At 27.9% G+C, this 13,009-nt stretch overlaps 1 long non-coding RNA gene across 1 annotated transcript; it reads right to left on the bottom strand.

Annotated features, from left to right (window-relative positions):
• Positions 1–8,007: 8,007 nt before the first annotated feature.
• LOC129919832 (uncharacterized) lies at positions 8,008–10,660 on the bottom strand. The gene is made up of 6 exons (XR_008773121.1): positions 10,416–10,660; positions 10,260–10,352; positions 8,982–9,147; positions 8,720–8,924; positions 8,435–8,656; positions 8,008–8,378 (listed from the first exon to the last, which is right to left on the bottom strand). It is a non-coding gene; the product is annotated as an uncharacterized LOC129919832 (long non-coding RNA).
• Between the last annotated feature and the right edge of the window lie 2,349 nt (positions 10,661–13,009).

Here is a 13,009-nt window from a genome sequence, read left to right as displayed (position 1 = left end):
ATCGTGAAGATTTGTTTCATGGTTAGAAAATGAAAGTTGTAAATTCCTGCGGACTATAAAATAATAGCTAAAATTGTTAGAGAGTTGGGATGGAAATGGATTTGGTAGTGAATATAGCGGAAGATGTCAACATCCTGGAGAGTTTATAGGGTTCTTTGTTTTAATTGAATAATATAGTAGCAGGTTTAGAGGGGATACATCACGGATCTATATTTTATTAGAGAGGTCCATTCGCTTCGGAAAATATTATAGTAAAGTCTTATTGAACATCAAAGGTTGAAGGAATGGCCTCGTAAACATACTTGGTGCTAAGTATACCTACCTTAAAGCTAGGATGGGAGTTGATTTTATGTAAAAAGGGTTATAAAAATGCTTTTGAGAAATGGAATTCTCAATAAACTTAGCTTTGGAAATAAAATGTTAATTTAAATATTATTTTATATCAAATTCAAATAACAAAACTTATATTTCTAAAGGAAATGGTTTTCATTAACTTTTGAATATCAAAATATAAATAAACTTTGTAAAAGCATTTTCAAAACCGAAAAACGTAAAGAGAATACGAATGATAATAATGTTTTGTGTTAAGGAAGACCCCATTTAAGTCATTGAATATTTTGCGTTATTTGGTTCCCTTTGCTAAAATTTATTTTTGAAAACACTTTCTTCTATATTTGAGAGAATAATAAAAATAAAAAAACTACCTGATTCCAAGTTAAAAGAAAGCTAATAAATGTTTTTTTTATTTAGTTTTATCACGTTTAAACAAAATTTATAAATTTGGACCTACAACACTGCTTTGTGGTACCTCAGCCACTTATTTCATGAAGTCTGAATGAATAAAATCGATTCATTTTGTGTCAAAAGTGGTAAATTCTCTTTTATAGATATTGGTTGATATGCAAATGCATATAATAGCAGGGTCGGACTGGCCATATAACCGAGTTGGCGATTGCCACCCGGGCCCTCAGCTATCCCATATACAAAATAAAAATTCATAAAGAACATATACGAAACAAGTACAAATAAAAATTTCAAACAGTCTCATGTCTAAAGAACAGGGGCCCGTTTAATAAGTGCAGGCCCTAAATCGGACTATTTGACTATATTATATTTTATAATTGTATAAGAAGTGAAAAGTTTTGGGACCCCATTGGTGTATGAATCTACCCTTGGGGCAGTCGGGGCAGTGTTCCGGGGCCCCCATATATGCTAGGGCCCCACGTTATATTGTATGTAGGAAATAAACAGGATGTAAGAAATAAATACAAACTATGGGGTTTTTCTCGTACTACATGTAAAAATCCTTATAAAACATTAATGCAGGATTATTTAATAAATTTTTTTGTTTATAAGTCATTGTCTATTTGCAGCTACAAGTTCAAAAATTTCAAAATCTTTATACAGATAGTTAAAAATTCCGTGTTTTAATAAATTTTTCAACTTAGTTTGTGAAGAGCTTTCAAATTTGTCTACAATTTAAAATTTTGTCGACTATCTGTTTTTTTTTTAATAGAAATTCTGAATGATACTTGTCAAAAATTAAAAAAAATTAAACTGAGCTCAACGCATGCCTCTTGGGGCCCCTCATACTCTATTTATTTATTTTTAATATGTAATTTTTAATACTAGAAACGCCAAAAGAAGCACCAAAAATCTTAAAAATTAAATTTTTGTGGTATTGTAATTTTTTTTTAGTTCCATATATGAAGCAGCGGTGCGGGCCCTTTTTATTATTTTACCACCCGGGCCCCTTTGCACCAGTCCGACCCTGTAATAATAGTAAATGATAGTAAATAAATTTTCAAGTAGGTATATATCTACTATTTTTGGAAGGCACAAAAATCAAGTAAATGCTAAAAATTAAGTATTTACTATCATTCATAGTAACTACATTTTAGGATAAACTTTTTAAGTAAATACTTTATTCCGTATGCATAAAAATTAGTAAATATTTTTTTTATTTAAATTTTTCTAAAAAATTACAAAATATCAACTTGTAAAATTGATAGTATATACTTTTTTGTTTTAAAATCGCCATTCTGAAGCCATGAAACTTATCGGTTCATGATATTTCTTAAAAATGTATGGTTATTTCTATTTTTTTATTGGTAAGTTATTATTGTAAATGAATAGTAAATTTTTTACAGTAAGTTTTTTTTTTAAGTAATGCCAAGTTTCAAAATGAGATAATTTCAACTCTGAATGCTGAATCATATTTGAAACAATTTGCCAATAGTATATTATTACTTTATTAGCAATGATTAATAAATATATTTTAAGGGATTCGAAATGAAAAAAAAAATGTAAAACTTGGTCGCACGTACATGCTCTTACACTGAAAATAATAAATTTCGTAAAATTACGAAAATCGTTTCATACACTACATTTTCGTTGGCCCATCGAAACTTTCGTTGGCTCAACGAAAATATGAAATTTTTCGTAATATGAAAACCTTCATCAATTAATGAAAACGTTTCATACACTTTTTCTTCTTTTTTAGTGCCAAAAAATCCAATTTAATGAAAAGATTCATCAATTAACGAAAAATTTCATACTCATTTTAAAGAATAAAAATACGAATTTTTTAATTACTTTATCAAAGTTTTAATTAAGTAACGAAAAAATTCATTAACTTTTGAAATTCAACATTAACTAACGAAAATCTTCATACATCGGCTTATGAAAAAATACATCAGTTAACGAAAAAAATCGTTGCCTTACAAAAAAAAAAAAAAAAAAACGTAGACTTGGGTGCATTTCTGTTTTTAATGATTAAAAATTGAATCTTGCTGGATATAGTTCACATTATGTTTTTGTTTAAAAATCTATGTAAGTTGAGCTGAATATAAAAAATGTTTGCGTATTGACATGGTGTCTCACGAAAAGCCAAATGATGAGTCCAAGTAAGCTCCACCGGGACGAAACGCCAATTTATTAAAAAATTCAAAATGTGTTTTTTTTTATATTTAAAAATTTTCAGCGAATTTTCTGAATTTCAGGTTTTTTATTCCAAAATTAAGATAAGAAAATGAATGAAAAATTTCGTAGGTTAACGAAAAAATTCGTAATTCTACGAAAAGAATGCAAGTATAATCTACTAAAAACATAATTAATACAACGAAAAGTTTCGTAAGGTAACGAATATTTTTTCATAATTTAATTAAAATATTCATAAAATCTACGAAAAAATTCGTTAGCTAACGACAGTTCTTTCATAAATTAATCAAAAAATACATTGACTAACGAAAAATATCACCGTGCTTAATTAAATTTTACGTTAATCGATGAAAAAATTTCGTAAAGTTATGTAAAAATTCATTAATTCTCGATCAAAATTTTTTATGAAAAATTTCATTAAAATACTACAGTTTTCGTTGATTGATGAAGTTCTTCATTAACGTATGAAAGCCATTTCGTTGAGCCAATTAAATTTTTCATCGGCTGAAAATTAATTAAATTTTCTTTGGCTCAACGAATTTTTTCGTTGTATTGACGTAAGGATTTGGTTCAGTGATTGAGCAGTTTTCAAAATAGATTGTTCATAGGTACTAAATGTCGATCTTTTTTTTAATTCAGAAATGATTTTATTGAAAATTTTGCTATAATTTAACTTTAAGGATACTAAAATGTTTTTTTTCAAAAATGTTTATTGAAATCGGTGGTGTCGTTTACGAGAAAACAGTTCTAACGGAAATGCCGTTTATTACGGTCCAAATTTTACATATTAAATTTTTGTTTTTACATAATCGTTAGAGTCGTCATGTAATGTCTGATCGTTATATCGAGTTCGATTTTTTTATGCTGCTGTTAAGTTTACTTTTGATTCTCAAAATAGCACTAACTGATGTTCATGAACTCAAATTTAAGAAACATTAAAAATTTGTATTGGATTACACGGTAAAACTTTCAGAACAATTTATTTGTAAGGCCTAGTACGCTGCTAAAACAAAACGCAAAAGACAAATCGTCGCCCTAGTATTGAAGTGCCGTATACGCCATTTTTACATTTTTGGGAAATCGCATTTAAATGTTCGGAAGATAATTGCGAAAGAACTAACCGCTGGTATTTTTTGATATTTTAGTATGATATATAATTAAAATGTGTCTTTTATATACATGTTATTGGACATCTGCAATTCGTTTAGTTTTCAAAATATTTAAATTTTTGTCCAAAATGAGTTTGCCGTATACGCCAAGAAAATCAGAAGTTTCTTTTATTCATATACACGTACGTCAAAAAAAAAAAACATAACGTACGTCAAAACAATTCTCAAAATTTTCTTGCATTGCATGAAAAATTTGACGTAAATGCCAAAATTTCTTGTTTTTGTCAAAACAATAGTGAATATCTCGGCAACGAAAAAAGATAGAAAAAAACGGACAGCAGATTTGAAAAGAGCAACTTCGAAAACATACGACTGCATACCTAGTTCAAAAAATGCAATTTGGCGTATACGGCACTCCAATACTAGGGCGACGAAATGTCTAGGTCTCCAAAGTCAAAAACTCTTTTTTAGAAAATAAACTGACCTGGACAATTAACTTCTAGTGACTTATGATTTTAATTTTCGGGAATAGGTAAGAATTTCGTTGGGCAAGCTGAAAAAAAATGTTCGTTCACAATTTGTGCTTGTATTGTAAGAAAATTTTCGTTTCACTTAAGCAGCATACCTACTAGGCTTAAATACGAAACTAATACCATTTTTGGATGATTTCTAGTATTTAGTTGGATGAATTTAGTACCTACTAAAAGTATTTGCCTACACTGAAAAAAGTATTATTCTTAAAAACTATGAATCTCGTTCATAAACCAAAATTCATAAATTTTTAAGAAAAATTCATTAAATTTAAGCACAAATTCTTAAAAAAAAAGTTTAGTTTTAAGAAAGATTCATAAAATTTAAGAATCAGTTTTCATACAAATTTTCCTATGGAAAATATTTTTATGAATTTTTTTTAAGAACGAATACGAAAGTTTATGAACAAATTCATAAACTTCTAGATCCAATTGGAAAGATTTTTTTGCTGAATCTTAGAATCTGTACATACCTTTATAAACTAAATTCACTATTATTTTGCATTCATTTGTATTATGAGTTAAAATAATTTTTATAATTGACGTTTTTTCCCTTCTAAAATTGAAAAAATCTATTTTAAAAATTACATTTGTAAGAAGTTCATAAATTTTGTAATTTTAAGTATTTTTTCTTAAAAAGAATGTATTTTTTCATTAATCGAAAAATAACGAATATTTTACCGTTATCCTGTATTCGGTATTAAGAACTTATTCTTAAAATTTAAGAATCTGTTCATACTTTTTAAGTTCGAAATTCATATTTTTCCAAAATTTAATAATTAATTCATTAAATATTATGAAAGTATACTTATAATTTATGAAAAAATTCTTACGTTTTGAGTTTTTAAGTATATTTTCTTAAAGTCTATGTACTTTTTCATCAATCTAGAAAATAATAACTGTTGTTCTGAATCTATGCCTCAGAAAGATTTCTTTGAGGATTTAATTTAAAATCTGATATTCAAAGTGGACGGTCGTTGCCGAAATAAGTTATAAAAGTTTGTGAATAAAACACAATATTTACTATAAACATCAGTGTTAAGTATTTCAACCATGTAGACAATTTTGAAGAGTATAAGTAGGTACATTTAACAGTGTAAAATATTGGTGGTTGCCTCTTTCCCATATACTCAGATAAGTATAAAAACATAGAATGTTAAAAATTGCTTTCTTTTATATATTAAACATATTTTAATTTTTTTTTCTTATAGGTGCGTATTTTAAAATTAAAAATCGTGATTTGATATTTTTGTGAAATAAGGAGGCACATACATAATCTTCAACTTTGGACCGGCAAAGGGGAAAAAATCAACACAAAATAAAAACCATATTAAAGGCGACTCTCAACTAATCCTGTACACTTGAAATTGTCATTGCTAACTAAAGCAAAACATAGTATTTAGTAGGTAAGTGTTGAATTTTATTTTATTTCTCTAAATATTTAAATTTTGTTTTAACTTAATATTATCAACATTTCTCAAATTATTCTATATGATGTAGATACCTATCTAAATTCTTTATATTTTTATTTTTCCCCAACTTATTCAATTTTGTATTGTTTTTTTTTTTTTCAGCTCCAAAGTCTAATGCTGCCGATTACAATAGGGTAAAAGATAATTTAACCTTCTAGCTATTTCAATTTTTTAAACCAAATAGTACATATTCATTTTACTAATACAAACTTTTTTCTATCTTTTCAGATGATGCATCCATTAAAAAAGTAAAATTAAATTAAAAATTAACTTTAAAGTGAAATGTATAGTGATAATTATCAATAAAACATTTTTATAACGTTTAAACTTAATAATTTCTTTTATTTTTAAAAACAATTTTCATTTTTTTGTTTTAGATTTTGGGATGTTTTCTTTTGCTGTTTGTTTGTTTGGGATACAATTTTTTCTAGGAACAAATTAAAGGCTTGGAATGGAAATGGTAATGTATTATATGCATTTATATAAATAAATGCATGCCTTTAATGAAAAGCGTATTATATTTTATGAAAACAATCATGCAACTTTAAGAAAAATTCATAGTTTTTACGATTTTTTTCATAAAATTTAAGCAACATTTCATTTAAACTTTTACGAAATTTATGAAAAAAATCATAAAATTTAAGAAATAATCTTAAAATGTAAGAAACTTTTCTTAAAATCTAAGAAACTTTTCTTAAAATCTAAGAAACTTTTCTAAGAAACTTTTCTAAAAATCTAAGAAACTTTTCTTAAAATCTAAGAATCTTTTCTTAAAATCTAAGAAACTTTTCTTAAAATCTAAGAAATTTTTCTTAAAATCTAAGAAACTTTTCTTAAACATGTTCAAAAATTTTCGAATTCGTTTATGAACAGAATTCTTAACATTTAAGAACTTATTCTTAATTTTTAAGAAAGATTCATTCCCTTATGAATTTGTTCTTAAAAAGATTCTTAAATTTAATGAATTTTTACATTGGCTCATTTGCCATGAATTTTTACATTAATTTAATGTACAAATTCATTAATTTTATGTACCTTTTTGGTTCAGTGTACTTTTTTTCATGCATATGAAATTAAGTAAATACCATAAAGTTTACCTTTTACTAGAATTTTTTGTATTTACTTTCAACCTTTACCTACTTTAAGTAGATAAGTACTACCTTTTTATACATATCACCCATTTATCAAGGATTTGTATAGTCATTTAGGTAGGATATGTTTCAAGTTGAGGAATTCTTGTTTTACTTTTTCAAAACTTGGGACAGTTCTAAAGAAACCTCTGAATAACTTATTTTTTCTTCAAGAACTTTCTTAATGTTGTTGGAGATTCTATGTATTTGATTTATCGCACTTGATCTAAAACTAAACTAGTGTTCTTCTATTTATTGGTTAATTTGATGAAAAGAGGGGAAAATGTTTGGCACTTACAACCAACTTTCATTACCTTGGTTTGTTACAGGAAAGTTATCTTCTATTCTCATTCTTATTCTCGAGACAATCTCTAACACTATTTAAAATTATCATTATCTTTCTATATATTTAGGCAACTTGAATATCCAAAGTTCTCAAAAGGATCTATTTTTACCGACTTCCAAAAAGGAGGAGGTATTCAATTCGTCTGTATTTTTTTTTTTTTTTTTTTTTTTTATGTTTGTTACCGCATAACTTTGGACTGAGTGAACCAATTTTGATAATTTTTTGTATTGGAAAGCTGGTGGCTGCAGTGTGGTCCCATGTCAATTCCGTTCACTTTTAGCCATTGGAACTATTTTAAAAACCATAAAACCCAGTTTTGATCCATTTAAGTCGGTTTTGTTTTTTTGCTTAAAATGATTATTTGATATAAGTACAATAAAGACTCCTTGGTCATATTCTCTTTTTGTAATTTTGCCAAAGTCTAGTAAAAGTGCTTACCTACTCTACAATTCTAAATGCATTTTAATAAACGTAATAACACCCACAGCTCTCCACAGTTATCAGGTCATCAAATATAATATCCATTTTAGAAACAGAACACAACAACAAAAAGAACAAAGACAAAAAAAAAGGAACAAAATCACTTAAAATCCCGATGACAGCTCCAAAAAGCATCAAAATAAACTAAATTTTTCAAATTCAAACAAAATGAGCTGCTCCTGCTCCTCCACTCCACAAAACACGCTCTATTCATCTCGAAAAAAATAAAAAAAATATATATAAATTCGTTTCATAGGAATATATCCTGGCTCCAGGTCCTCTGAAGACAAAAGGCAAACCCATCATCAGAATTGGAGAATCCAGAGGAACAGGAATAAAATATACATTCATCATCAAAATCTAGGGTTCCACTAATAACACACAAAAGGAATGAAAATAATAAAAAAAAAACAAGGGAAATTCATACCGAATAAACGAGAGAATAAATAAGGAAAACCAAAATGGAATCACGAGGACCAAATGAAACCCCTCATCATACTCATAATGCTCTCTCGTTCAAAATATGTATGAAGGCACAAGAGACAGGAGAGGGCTTCAATTTCCATAAATATTGCTTCAAGGATTTACACAGACAGATAAAGTGGATTTTAGGGCTACGGAACGAACGCAAAAGTCCTTTTGCTTTTGCCTATGCGATGCGATGTTCCATTATTATCATTCAATCACGCTCAATAAAAATTATTATTTGTACCTCGATTTCCATTCCATCGCCTTTTGCCCTTGTCTATGTATCTAACAGGCCCTCAAGGCCTGATGATGGCCTCATACCCACAGTTCCGTTCTGCTTCTGATTATCCTCCTGCTCCTGATCCAGGATTCATCCACAACAATGTCGATGATGATGATGTTCTCATGTTGAAGAGTATGAGATGAGGCCCGCATTTCGATTGAGAACACTGATGGCGTTAGTTATGTTAAGGAGAATGAGAGAGGGGGATTTTTATTTATGTTACCAGTTATCATTGTTGTTTTAACAATAATCTCTTGTCATTTTTACAGTAAACTAAAAGCACAACTTTTTTGTCCTGTGTGTCGCCACAGTTATATAACTTTTGGACAGGCCAACTATACACCATATGTATCTGTCTGTCCTCGTTACACCCTGGGAATCCTTGTAGGCTGAAAGATAAAAAAAAAAAACAATTTGTGTTTGATGTAATCAGGCATTGTGCAAAAGGATAGTTAACAGAAAAAAGCAAAAATTCAAAAAAAAAAAAAGAACTACTAAGAGCCACAACCAAAAGCAATAAGGATATAAATACGTTAAGTCCGGAGGGGCCCGAAGGCAGCGGAGGATGTTACACACAAATGACAGAAAACTTTTTTCTGCTTGTTTGGAGATCACAAAGCGGATAACTTTCCGAAAGATTTCACTTTTGATAGAAAAAAAAAGAGCGACCAAAAAAGAACTAAAACCAAACGAAATGAAAGAACAAAAAAAGAATTATGAAAATATTTCCGGAAATTCTTATTCAGTAATTTTTTGAGATACAAATTATAGCTATGAAGGATGAAGTAGGTTAATTTACACAAAAGGATGAGTTAAGGAGTGCGATGAGTTTTTATAAAAAGGGTGAGAACTGAGGAGAGATGTGAACAAAGATGGCTGGCATTGGGTTTTGAATGGTTTTTTGTGGTTTTTATTTTTTTTTCAAAGAAAAGTGAAAAGAGGCATTTCTGTTATTGTTGTGATAGAGAAATGGATAGAAAGTTAACGAGTCCTTAAAGCTTGCGGAAGTGTAGGGGCTAGAATATAAGTGGATAAGACCGGGAGCACTCTGTTGAATTGATTTTAAATTGAGGTTAGCTTTTGTTTTCTCTTTTTTCTTTGTTTATTTTCATAAAACTAGAAGATTGCTTTAAAATATTGAAATAAATGTTTGTTTTCTTTTTTTTTTTTGAGAGAAAGAGAAGAAAATTATTGTAATTTGAGTGGAAGAATAAGTTCTGAATCATTTAATTGGAAAGTCGTATATCAAAGGATATAAATTTTATATCTGACAGACACAAAAAAAGATTTATTGAAGAAGTTGTAAAAACAGCAAAAATATTAACTTATGTACAGATAATTGAAACTTTAATAAAATTGGTAATTCCTTGTCTGTTAAATATTTATCCATACAAATCTATTGAAATTCTAAGTCACCATGAACTTTCTTTTTTTCGGAACCTTTTTAGTCTAGCCTTTAAACTTTAGGATATTCAAAAACATTTGATGTTCGTTGTTGTACCTTTTTTCGAGATGTCTTCCTACCTATAAGAAGAGCTTTAAATAGTGTCTTCTTAGCAATGCTTGGTTTGTATCAAAGAGCAGCTCTAGGAATCTGAAATAGACGATTTTTTTAATTTAACAATTTAAAAACTTTTATTAATTTGAAAACCATTACTTCATTCTGATATCACTAGTTTACAAAAAACATAAAACATTTTTGGACACCAAGTGCCGTTATACTTTTCGTATAGATTTGAGCCCAGAAATTGTGAAAATTGAATCTAAAAAAAATAATATGGATAGGTTTTCGAGATATGATTTTTCAAAATTTTTTGTCGTTGTTTTTCCCAGCATAATTTGTATTTGGTCTATATCTTGAAAAATAACAATCAATCTGAACAGAAGAACCAGCACCTGAGAGCTAAATAAATAAGCAGGAAATACTAAAATAATTTTTTTTTGGAAATCTATCAAAACATTTAAAAAAAAAAACGATTTTTAAAGTAAATTTTTGACAAAAAAAAATTTCTTACTGAAAGAAAAAATCAAAATCTTTTGAATCCACATATAGTTTTAAATTTTGCATGTGTAGAACACTTTTTGACAAAGATAACATGATACTTTTCTTCAAAAAACTACAAAGATATGACTATTTTTGTACCGAACAAAATTTTCGATTTTTTTTTGTTACTTTTTGAGTTTTTGTCTATAACTTAAAAAGCAAGCCGAATTTGAAAATTTGTATTAAACGATTTTTTGTACATAATTAAATTTAAATTTAAAATTAAAATATTGCAAAAAACTTAAGAAAAAATATTCAAAAAAGAGGCAAAAACGACATTTTTGATGTTATTACTAATTAGTTTATTTTTATCCTTTGAGCATTTAAAGATATTGAACATGTAAAGGAGAAAAGATGATACTTTCTCTGTCAACATAATGGCCTCACAAATTTAATTCAGCTAAAATTGGATAAAATATGGACTTTCAAAATCTTCTGTTTTTGGTTTTTTTAAACCATTTTTCTTTTCTCCTGTTCATTTAAAAATAAAAAAAAATTCTTCCATCCAGCATTTAAAATTTTTTTTATTCCATGACATTGTCACTTAAAAATCACCCAACAAAAAATTGATTTATCAGTTTCTCTCTCTCTCTGTCTCTGTTCATTTTGCAGTTTTGCTTTGATTTGACATTGAGTGTTTGTGGCCGTCACTTAATCATACTCTTATATCTTGAGACTTGAAGTATCCTCCTCATAGTCATAATCTAATTATTATAACATGACACATAATATGCATTTTCTGTATACAAATATCGACCAATATCTCCAAACAAGAATGATAGAAATGTACCTATACATAATTTGAACATGTAAAGGAGAAAAGATGATAATTTCTCTGTCAACATAATGGCCTCACAAATTTAATTCAGCTAAAATTGGATAAAATATGGACTTTCAAAATCTTCTGTTTTTGGTTTTTTTAAACCATTTTTCTTTTCTCCTGTTCATTTAAAAATAAAAAAAAATTCTTCCATCCAGCATTTAAAATTTTTTTTATTCCATGACATTGTCACTTAAAAATCACCCAACAAAAAATTGATTTATCAGTTTCTCTCTCTCTCTGTCTCTGTTCATTTTGCAGTTTTGCTTTGATTTGACATTGAGTGTTTGTGGCCGTCACTTAATCATACTCTTATATCTTGAGACTTGAAGTATCCTCCTCATAGTCATAATCTAATTATTATAACACGACACATAATATGCATTTTCTGTATACAAATATCGACCAATATCTCCAAAACAAGAATGATAGAAATGTACCTACATAATTTTCAAAAACACCATCACTCACTTCATTTGAAGAATATTATTATTTTGACATAAAGGAGCCACTCATTGTCACTTCTTGATGTTTTCCATTGACGCAAATTCTCTATCTATTTATACTTTGTTGAATGCGTTGTTGTGGTATATAAAACCTTTCTCTATATTCTCAATATAGAGAATGACTTGACAGACAATAGACGTAGGCATTTGATATCCTTGTTGTCGTTAAATCGATAGACACATTCGGATAAAAAAAAGGGGTGTTTTAATGTAGTTTTTGTAAAAACATTATAGGTTTTTTTACTCTTTTATATTCTTTTTCTTAGAAATGTAATGGGATAAGAGATATACAAAGCAGGTAAAAAGTAAAAGAGGATAAGCTTTTTTGTATCCTTTTATTAATGTCATTGTGACATGAATACGCATTTGGGGTTTTTTAGGGCTTTTTTCCACACGGGTAGTTATTTCTGACACTAAATGGGTAATTTAGTTAGATTCTATTTTAAAATATTAGTTTTATTGCTTATGAATAACTAATAAATACTAAAATCCTCAAAAGTGGTGTATACGTAACTGTGGTGTATACGTAACTTTTTTTTTTAAATTTTTTAGTCTTTTTTCTGTCTATATGCCAAAAATCGTTCATATCTTCGTTTTACCTTATAAATATTAAAGATTCATTCTTTTTTTGGCACAAGTCAGTTATCTAACTATAGACAAAAGAGATGGCATAATCTAAAAGGAAGAAATAATTTAATCAGAAAAGTTATAAAGTTGTTTCGAATTTAATTAAATCAAATACCGATTTAATCATTTTACTGAGAACACTTGATTAAGTTACATAAACTTTTCAAGCCAAAATTTCCTTTTTAGCTCTTTCACACAAATATTTACGCCTGGTTCTTAAAATGGAATTATTTCAATCGAACTAATATCAATTC

Source organism: Episyrphus balteatus, chromosome 4 (genome assembly GCF_945859705.1).
Source record: "Episyrphus balteatus chromosome 4, idEpiBalt1.1, whole genome shotgun sequence".
NCBI lineage: Eukaryota > Metazoa > Arthropoda > Insecta > Diptera > Syrphidae > Episyrphus > Episyrphus balteatus.
This window is presented reverse-complemented; position numbering and strand designations above follow the sequence as displayed.